Raw genomic sequence first — 11,497 nt, forward strand, 5'->3', positions numbered from 1 at the left:
ATCTACAGGTCATCTTACGGAGATGTTAGCGTGCCCATCCCGGGAACACCCATCAAGAAACAACGCTGACTACTGTCCGTCGCCCTCTTTTGTAACTAATGTGATGGTCGGGTTACATACTAAAATTGAATGTCGAATTTTGCCATCAAATAATAATTTCTGTTTTTCTAATATAATTATTTTTGTGTCTTTATTTTCTTCATGATAATTATGAAACAACAACAAAAATTGACCAACTGCTTTGTTGATTACGAAAAATATTCAGATTGAAATGCTGGTAAGCTTAGTTGTATCATGCAATAGTTAGTCATAGTTTTAGTTGTTTAGTAGCCTCATTAAGCAACACATTACAGCATCACTTTGATTTAGGAGCAAAATGCACTGAAAGATGTGACTGGTGGTGGATCTGCAGGAGCTTCTGCAGCAGAATCCTGTGATGTGCTCCTTCAGTTTGTTGCCTTTTATGGTCTGTAATCAGCAGGTTATGGGTTCATTGTCTGCTGGTCTGCTTATCGTCACTTCACGCTCCAGAGGCAAGTTCGCACAGTGTCAACATTAGAGCACTGCGGAGTTTAAACTGAGTCCATCCTGCACCATCGCAGCCAAGACAACCTGAAAGTAACACTCTGTCCATTTCCAAACATTATCCTGAGAAAAATCTGCAAAATCATTCTGCAAGCACAACCTACTTTGTTAAAAAAAAAAAAAATTGTCAGCGTTTGTCTGTATATTTGTGTGTATTGGTGTTTTTGTGTGCATGTATTTGTGCCACACAGTCTCATGATTCTCAAAAGTGTTAGATTGTAAATGTCCAATTTTCCGGGTGTAATGGAATTCAAAAGACTCAAAAACCACAGATCACAGAGTTCATTTTTAGATGTTGTATTGATCAGAAAGCTTTCCTGGACAGGGCGTCGCTACCACAGGCAGGCTGACTAACCCCGCCCCCTCCCTGCCTTTTTTCCCCTGCACTCCAGTATGCCTCATGGCGTTCCAGAGGAAATATGAGATTATTATTATTATTATTATTATTATCACTATAAGAGTTAAGGGTATCAGCAAGTTGTATTATGATTTATATCACAAATTAGCCATGAAACATAATATCCAACAACTCCCCCTGTTAAAAACCAGCACAAATACAACACAACCAACTAACTACCAAAAATAACAAAAATATCTGAGAGTACATGAGCCTGTGTGAACCTAAGAGGAGTACCTCGCTTCCCCCCTAGCAGGACTTAACGTAAGCCCTCGAACTCGACTTAAACCGCTCCAACCAGGCCCCCTTAGGTAACCAGTGTAGCGTGTTATGAATTTTGCGGGATTTTACTCCACTTTTTGCAAAGCATGTAACATGAAAACACTAGCAGCGTATGACTCTAAGTGGTGAAAAGGAACAGAAAAACCACTTCAACTTAGAAAGCATCATCCTCAGCTCTCCCTGCAAACAGCAGCAACATGGTGAGATCAGTAAATGTGGACCTAATCATAGACCCTACTCTTGGTGAATCAGGTAGAAGGTGTAGTTGTCTTCATCCAAGATCCAATTTCTTCATCCACTTCTGACACCAGCTGGGAGACCTCCAGCCCTCAGATCCATCCTCTGGCATCTGCCAAGCACCAATGTGCATGGCACTCTTCTTACATCTGGAAAAAGGGGGGAGACAGATCACTTGGACGAGAAAACAGATTAGTAAACAGAAACATCAGCAAACAGGTCCACCCAAAGGCCCCCTGTCCCCTGGATACAGTATATATACATATATATATATATATATATATATATATATATATATATATATATATATATATATATATATATATATATATATATATATATATATATATATATATATATATATATATATATACACGCATACCCATATGCACACACATAGCTATGGGTGATTCTTTAACTACGGGCACTATTGGCCTTGTAAATGTAATTTCCACCACACCATTGCCTTACAATATAAAGCACCTTGGGGCTACTGTTTGTTATGATTTGGCGCTATATACATGTGCTCTGATGTCACTGTTTATCTCTATAGAAACTACCCAAACTATCTTTCATACAAACTGTTTAGGGACATTACAGTGTTGTGGTGGAAATTACAGGAATAGTGTGGGACAATTACATTTTGTTAAAAAAAATCACAACAGTTGTATGACATTGAATACCCCAGTTATGTTTTGATTATTTTACTGATATTTTATTCAGAGATATTTTAAAACATTAGGAAAAACGTTTCTTTACCATTCATTTTTATGAATGAATGAAATTTATTTCAGCATCAACACAGTACAGACACAACATATCAAAACAAATCAAAACAAAAACCAAAATCAAAATTTGCACTGTGTGTCTGAAAAGGGGTGGGAAGAAGCAAAGCTTATAAGTTACCCACCCCTATACCAAAAATCCAGTCCAACACATTTTACACTTATACTCAAAAAAAAAATAGGACTCATAAATACATATCCATTTTTGCTCACACTCCTATATATACATACATTCCCCACAGATACATACCATACATTAACAAATTTATACATCATATTTATACATTAAATTCAATTTCCTTTTCCAATATATCCAGAAATTAATAGATTTTTATAACGTTTCTTAAAACAAACTAAAGAACGACATAATCTAATTTCAACAGGACATTTATTCCAAATCTTCACCCCCTTAACTGAAACACAAAAACCCTTTATATTAGTGCGTACGGGAGGCCTCTTAAATACACTTCATTTTTATCATTGAAGATCAAAAGTCTGGGTGTGAGACAAGCACAAAATGGCAATATTTGCATATAATGATGCTGAAAAAAGGTGAAAAAGTCATCATAGACTACTAGAACAAATTTCTTAACACACTTTCATTGTAAAGATAACTATAAAAGTGTGAAATTTCCCCTTTTTTCTGTTTTTCATACAATAAGATCAAAGGACATAATAAGTGCCCGTAGTCTAAGAATCACCCCTATACACATATACATATGCATATATAAACATGATTGGCATTGAAAGGGAGATAGGAGCATCTTCTTTACAATATGTGAAATGGAGTTTAGATGTGATAAGGTGACATTAGTGGTGGGATTTGTAAACGAGTTGTTATTGCACATGATATGTGGACATATTAATAATATTGCACGTGATTTGTGGACATATTATTGCATGTGGTTATTTCACAGTGTATAAGTTATCTCACATATCTCACAGTTATCTCACAGACATATGCTCTTCAGGGTTTTAGCGGGGAAACATTAGGATAAAGCGAAATTAAACAATGAATCCATGAATCATAGATCGAAACACTGCTTCGATCTGCGAATCACTGCTTCGATTGGTTCAAGGTTCAAAGCAAAGCCGCGCTGCAGAAAAGTTGATTACAGACCCGCTGCAGGTCTGTAATCAATGTAGAGAAATTATCATTTTCCTGACAAACACCCCCCAAGTGCGCAACTGCAAAAAAGGACATGCCTCATGACAAATCGGCCTGACTTCGTTGCAGTCACTAGTTGTCTCTGGGTGAAAACTTTTTTCGTGTGTGTGTGTGTTGTTGTTGTTTTGTAACGAGTAAACGACATGGCGCATAGAAAATGTATCGGAGTAGAAGTATGCAATTAACGTCAGAAATGTAGTGAAGTAAAAGTGAAAGTAAGCTGAATTAAAAAACTCAAGTAAAGTACAAAGTCTCCCAAAACGTACTTAAGTACAGTAGTGAAGTATTTTTACTTCATTACTATACAACACTGCTTCCAGAACAGCTCTTATATAATCATTTGAATCAGCTACCTGTTGCTACATGTACATAAGGGCTGGAGTGTCATTCCTACACTCATATTGTTGTATTTAATAAAAAATAATAAGCACACACAAGAGCTGCTGCTGTCGCTGCTGCTGTGTTCATGTACTGTCGGAAATGACAAACTTTTTTGTTGTTTCAAATTCAGCAGTTGCTTGTGGCAAAATAATTAATTCTATCCACACAAAAATTACTTCTGGCCTATATAAGGTGCCTGAGCCTAGTGAAGCTGACCCCCCACTGAGATAAAAAAAAAAAATCCAAGCAAACAGGCTGAGTTTGCCCTGTAATTTCCAACGGTACAAGAACACAGCGGCAGCAGCAGTGCTCAGAAATGGCTTCTGTACTGTGTGAAAACATTCAGCTGGTCGAACGATGTCAAACTAAACGCTAAAGTTACAAAAACTAAGCAAATGTTAAAAAAAATGCAAAGAACATCAGCAAAACAAAATATGGAATAATTTAGGTTTTCGGTGGCATTCGTTCAAATTTTTCAACAATTTAAAAATCCTGACAAAGCGCCAGCTGCAGGAATGAAGCTGGGCGAAGGTTAAACGATGCCAGTGAAAGTCATCGAAAGTCCAGATTTCTTGTTTCGTTTGTGCTTCGTTGCCCTTTGATAAGTGCTGTGTGACTGGGCCATTATCCATCATCACCAGGAGAGTAGATAACCAAAGGGAAGTCGGGAAACACCAGGAACCTGACACGTCTGTTACACAATTTCAGTCGGTCCATCCAGGAGAAGTGATACATACAATCTAAAAACAATAATACCGGTTCAGTAAACTGAAACGTCCACACAGTCCAGAGATATCAACTTGTTGCAGGTCCGTCGACATCAACTAGAACACAGCATAGTGCAACATTTACCCATACATATTAGCCCCTCGTACAGGGAGATAATGATATTACAGCGTAGGTCAGTCCCAGGTGCACCAATTAATGAAGTTCCCCTCAAGTCAGAACCGGAGACCTCCAAGCTAAACAGATGTCAACTATCCCCAGCATGTCAAACATCTAAAAGTGCGTGGTCACCACCGTCTAGTAATGCGTCCATTAAAACGTCTCGTAATGTAGGTAATTAAGGGAATGCAATGTATTGTAAGGACTTAAGTCCTTGAAGTTCAGAATATTGAAGTGTAGCTATTAACAAAGGAATTATTATTTGCTATGGGAAGTTAAGAATATAAATAGAAAAAAGTAAAAATTTTCAATGTCAATTTTAGTTGCTAAGAAGGACAACGTACAGTAATGAACATGTTTCATTGTCAGGCGTGCCTGATATGCTTAAAATTATTTTCGACCTCGCCCTGAAAGGTCAAGGCAAAATCAAGTATGACCTTAACTTATTACCATTGAGTCAACCTAGATCATAGGACTTGGTGAGGTACAATATCATATGCCCTCTTGAGTCCAAATAAAACCTGTCCCACCACAGACATTTCTATCAAACATGCACGTAATGTAATCCCTAAGGCCATCCAGAGCCGTCTCAGTGCACAGGATGTATGAAAGAATTATCGTTACATAATTAGTTGGGCAATTATTTTGGACACAACTGGCAGAGTAGAAATTATTTATCTTTAGACATATCAGATTTTGACCCAGATTTAAAACCAGTGTAATCAACAGAACCGTCCAGGTGTCAGGGACACAGTTTGTGTGGTCCCTGAAAAATTAACTGACTGCGTTAATATAAAGAGATATAAAGGGAGTATATAGAGAGAATAATAAGAGGAAATTAGGGTTTCGATAGGGGGGTTGTCATTGGTGTTGGATATCCTGGAATTAACATAACGCTGTCACGGTTAATATAGTGTTAACATACACCTTAATTTATCCTCTATCCTCAACTGCAGCTACAAGAAATGTTATATCAGTGACCACATTTACATGCCGTTAATATTCGGGTTAAAGTCAATATTCTGGTTTCTGAATCATTAGGAATAACCCGTTTACATGCTTAAGCAGAAAGAATTACCCCTGTATACATGGTCATTGGTATCATTTGGAATATCGCCATTTAAACAGCGATGCACGTCTTCCACCGGTACTTGATTTGGTCTGGCATTCGTGCAAATCCTGCTTCATGTAAAACCCCTCACTACACACTTTTCTCAAACAGGCATTAACATTTTTCTCACTTTTCTCTCCTGCAGGCTGCCTCCGCATCAAAACAGCAAGTTGCCAGATTTGGCGCAGCTCCGCACAGCAGAGAGAGGGGCGGTGTGGGTGGCCCGCTGCAGCGTTTACCGAGCCCACAGACACGGTAAGTGCATTGGAGGCAGTGAGAGCAATCATGGTGATGCCGACCGGTGCCATGACCGGCCCGCCTGATAAGGATGCAGAACACAATGCGCTGTTTACCTCTGCTTCTGTGGTGTCTGGTGGGTTGCACGCGCCGCATACAAGTAGTTGCCGTACTCAAAAGACCAAGATTCCTTGTGGATAGGACATGCGCAGAACACAAAATAATGTTCCTTTCTATGGGGATATTCCGATGCATGTTTGTATGACCTGATATTCAGGTTAGAAAAGGAGTAACCCAGGGGTCTTATTCGGGTTTTTAAAAACCGGAATATGAGCATATTCGGGTTTTTGCGGGTATTTACATGGTCATGCGCAACCAGGTTATTGCTAATATTACGGTTATGAAAGGGTTATGGAAGGGTTATGGGCTGCATGTAAACGTAGTCATTGATAAGTTATAATAATTATTTAAACAAAATTGGGCAGTTAGATAAATTTGGGCACCCTTGTCATTTTATTGATTTGAATACATTTAACACTAATTATTGGAACACAAAATTGGTTTGGTAAGCTCATTGACCCTTGACCTCCTTACACAGGTGAATCCAATCATGAGAAAGGGTATTTAACCTCATAAGCCCTAGGGCCTATTTCACCAAAATCACATACCCATACATTATGATTTATTTCTCAGCTTGTACAAGGTCAAAAATGCAAAACTTTAGCTAAAAGACAGGTTCTAGGGGATGTTGTGGATGCAAGAAAATTGAAAGTAAATAAGTACTAAATAATAAAAGTAAAGTAAATGATACTTTATAGGAGTAAATGAGTCCCCCCCCCCCCAAAAAAAAAAATTAATTATGATTTATGTCTTTATTTGCTTGGCATTTGAGCTGTGGTTAGTTGATATGTAATTTCAGTGGATACTTTTATAGAGGAGACTTTGCTTGATATTTTGATGTATAATAAGTGTATGTTGGTGTCATCATTGGTTAGTTATGAGCGTTCAAATGTTCCAAAATGGGGCAAGTCCCCAAATTTGGGGGCTCTCGGGTTTAAGAGGTCAAGGTGACTATTTGCAAATGTTTTCCCTCTTTGCATCTCTTCTAATAAGTGACAACATGGGAGCCTCTAAACAACTCTCAAATGACCTGAAAACAAAGATTGTTCAACATCATGGTTTAGGGCAGGGGTGGCCAAGTTCGGTCCTCGAGAGCTACCTTCCTGACACTCTTAGTTGTCTCCCTGCTCCAACACACCTGAATCCAATGAAAGACTCGTTAGCAGACTTTTAATGAGCCTTTCATTGGATTCAGGTGTGTTGGAGCAGGGAGACAACTAAGAGTGTCAGGAATGTGGCTCTCGAGGACCGAACTTGGCCACCCCTGATTTAGGGGAAGGATACAAAAAGCTATCTCAGAGATTTCAGCTGTCAGTTTCCACTGTGAGGAACATAGTGAAGAAATGGAAGACCACAGGCTACTTAAGGCCCAAAGTGGCAGGCCACCAAAAATCTCAGATAAGCTGAAGCAAAGGATGGTGAGAACAGTCATAGTCAACCCACAGACCTCCTCCAAAGACCTACAACATGATCTTGCTGCAAATAGTGTCTCCGTGCATCATTCAACTATACAGCACACTTTGCACAAAGAGATGCTGTATGATGTTGTAATGCAGAGGAAGCCTATTCTGCGTACACACCACAAACAGAGTTGCTTGAGGTATGCTAAAGCACATTTGGACAATCCAGCTTCATTTTGGAATAAGGTGCTGTGGACTGATGAAACTAAAATTGAGTTATTTGGACATAACAAGGGGTGGTATGCATGACTGAAAAAGAACACAGCACTCCAAGAAAAACACTTGCTACCTAAAATTTGGAGGTGGTTCCATTATGCTGTGTGGCCAGTACAGGTACTGGGAATCCCATCTGCTCAAAGTGAGTGGAGTCAGTGAAATCACCTGCTGGAGTCAGTGGGTGCAAAGAAAACTTGCACCCTCTCTGCCCTTTCTGAAATACTTTGGACACTACTGTCCTAATATCTATCTGTGGTGCAAATTTGGTGAGAATCTATGAAGTAGTTTTGACGTAATCCTTCAAAGCCTATATTTTAATTTAATTGTATTTAACCAGGTTAGTCCCATTGAGATCAAGATCTCTTTTTGCAAGGGAGACCTGGACAATTATAAAGTTTCCAATCCAGGAGCACCTGGAGGAAACCCACGCAAACACGGGGAGAACATGCAGACTCCGCACAGAAAGACCCATAAGTGGAATCAAACCCATGACCTTCTTGCTGTGAGTCAACAGTGCTAACCACTAAGGCACCATGGTAACCCAATACAGGGTATGCCAATAAAATGTTACCACTTTTTTAATTCATACAATTTTCAAAATAAAAATAAAATAACAAAGGAATTGATATTCCTGAAAATGAAAAAGAAATTCAGAGAATCCCTCTTGAGGTGTGTGGCAGTGTCATCACAAACGTCAATGTGCGTGTTGCAGCTGTAATCCAAAGAAGAGGAGCATGGCTTGAACATGTCATCAATTATTGAACTGTGCGGAAAACAAGAGACAAAGTGGGAAACCTTTGGTATCAAATGTTAATTTGATGCTTCTGTTACAAGTCTGTAAATAACATTTTTGAATAAGTTCTCATTTCAAAAACTTGTGTTGGGAAAGTGTAGGAACACGGACCCACAACAGGGGGCGCAAATGAACGGACAATGGAGTAAGTCAAATAACAACGCTTTACTGTTGTGAATGTGCACAACGAATACAACCAATCACAGAAATGGACAACAGTCAATTTACAAAAGTGTCGTGTGGGCAGGCTCGAAGATAGGAGACGCCTCTCCAAGGTAAGACCGGTACCACACGGCTTCCTCCGCCACAGGACACCGGGTATACTGGAGCCGCCAAGTCCCGAACTCCCAGGTGGCCACTGCCTCCGCGTGTCGGACCTGGTACTGCTGGCGAGGAACAAAAACACAATTAAAGGTGGGCGCGTTTGCACCCAGTAATCCACACGGCAGGAAAGCTACCTCCACCTCTCGTTGGAAAAAAGGTCTGTTATCACTCACAAAAGTCACAAAAGGTTACTGTCAAGCAGTCAGCTGAGAATATTACCTTCCAGGTAGAACGATATCTCGGCAATGAGGTGGAGATGCCGTCCTGCTGATATACCCCACTGATGATTGCCGTCAGCTGTCTCAGGTGATGGGTGACAGCTGTCACCGAGGCTGCTCCCGTGAGGCGGCGGCGCCCTCTGGTGCCTGGAGCCCGCACTCCAGGCAGGGCGCCCTCTGGTGGTGGTGGGCCAGCAGTACCTCCTCTTCAGCGGCCCACACAACAACTTGTGTACGATCAAAAAGTGGTAACATTTTATTGGCCCACCCTGTATATAAAGTGAAATATATATATATATAAACTGAAACTTGATCCAGATCTGGGTCACCTCCAAAATTTAATGGAGTCTTCCATGGCCTAATATGTATCTGTGGTGAAAATTTTGTTAAAATCTGTGCAGTAGTTTTGACGTAATCCTGCTAACAGTAATTCTTCAAAGCCTATATAAAATGAAACTTGATCCAGAATCTATAATCCTGCTGACAGACAGACAGACAAATAAATAAATAAGTAAACAGCTGTGATTTTATTATGACCTTGGTGGACGTAATAGCCAAGGTAGCCGAGGCAGCTTGTAGACTATCTTACTGAGAATAATCTCTTTGAGCCACTGCAGTCTGCTTTTAGAAAATATCATTCCACAGAGACGGCTCTCACTAAAGTGGTGAATGATCTTCTGCTTACAATGGATTCGGACACCACTACGGTTCTGTTGCTGTTAGATCTCAGTGCTGCATTTGATACAGTGTCTCATCATATTCTATTTGATAGGCTGGAAAATCATTTTGGGATTACTGGGAGTGCCCTTGCATGGCTGACGTCATACTTGACCAGTCGTTCTCACTTTGTTTTGTACAGTAACACTACCTCTAACCTTAGTGACATGAAATTTGGGGTTCCACAGGGGTCTGTCTTACACCCCCTGCTTTTCTCCCTTTATATAGCACCCCTTGGGCACATATTGCAGCGTTTTGGGCTTACCTTTCAGTGCTATGCAGATGATACTCAGTTATACATGCCAATAACTGCTGGTAATCTCGTTCACATAAAATCCTTAGAAGATTGCCTTGCAGCAGTGAGAAGTTGGATGTCTAGAAATTTTCTACTTTTAAATTCTGATAAGACTGAAATGATGGTTCTTGGTCCAGTGACACATCAGCATCAATTTCACCAGTTAACGCTCAGCCTCGGCTCGTGTGTCATACATCACACTGACAAAGTGAGGAACCTTGGGGTAATTTTTGATCCTTCGTTGTCCTTTGGCCTCCCCATTAGAAATATTACGAGGACTGCTTTCTTCCACCTGCGAAATATAGGGAAAATTCGTCCCATCCTGTCTATGGTTGATGCTGAGACCCTGATCCATGCATTTATCTCTTCTAGATTGGACTACTGCAATGTTTTATTTTCTGGTTTACCGCAGTCTAGCATTAGGGCTCTCCAATTGGTTCAAAATGCTGCAGCCAGACTTTTGACACGAAGCAGAAAGTTTGACCACATTACACCCATTTTGGCATCCCTTCACTGGCTTCCCGTCCCAGTGAGATCAGATTTTAAGGTTCTGCTACTAACCTACAACCCCTGGCAAAAATTATGGAATCACCGGCCTCTGAGGATGTTCATTCAGTTGTTTAATTTTGTAGAAAAAAGCAGATCACAGACATGACACAAAACTAAAGTCATTTCAAATGGCAACTTTCTGGCTTTAAGAAACACTATAAGAAATCAAGAAAAAAAGATTGTGGCAGTCAGTAACGGTTACTTTTTTAGACCAAGCAGAGGAAAAAAATATGGAATCACTCAATTCTGAGGAAAAAATTATGGAATCACCCTGTAAATTTTCATCCCCAAAACTAACACCTGCATCATATCAGATCTGCTCGTTAGTCTGCATCTAAAAAGGAGTGAACACACCTTGGAGAGCTGTTGCACCAAGTGGACTGACATGAATCATGGCTCCAACACGAGAGATGTCAATTGAAACAAAGGAGAGGATTATCAAACTCTTAAAAGAGAGTAAATCATCACGCAGTGTTGCAAAAGATGTTGATTGTTCACAGTCAGCTGTGTCTAAACTCTGGACCAAATACAAACATGGGAAGGTTGTTAAAGGCAAACATACTGGTAGACCAAGGAAGACAAAGCGTCAAGACAGAAAACTTAAAGCAATATGTCTCAAAAATCGAAAAATGTACAACAAAACAAATGAACGAATGGGAGGAAACTGGAGTCAACGTCTGTGACCGAACTGTAAGAAACCGCCTAAAGGAAATGGGATTTACATACAGAAAAGCTAA

Source organism: Thalassophryne amazonica, chromosome 4 (assembly GCF_902500255.1).
Source record: "Thalassophryne amazonica chromosome 4, fThaAma1.1, whole genome shotgun sequence".
NCBI lineage: Eukaryota > Metazoa > Chordata > Actinopteri > Batrachoidiformes > Batrachoididae > Thalassophryne > Thalassophryne amazonica.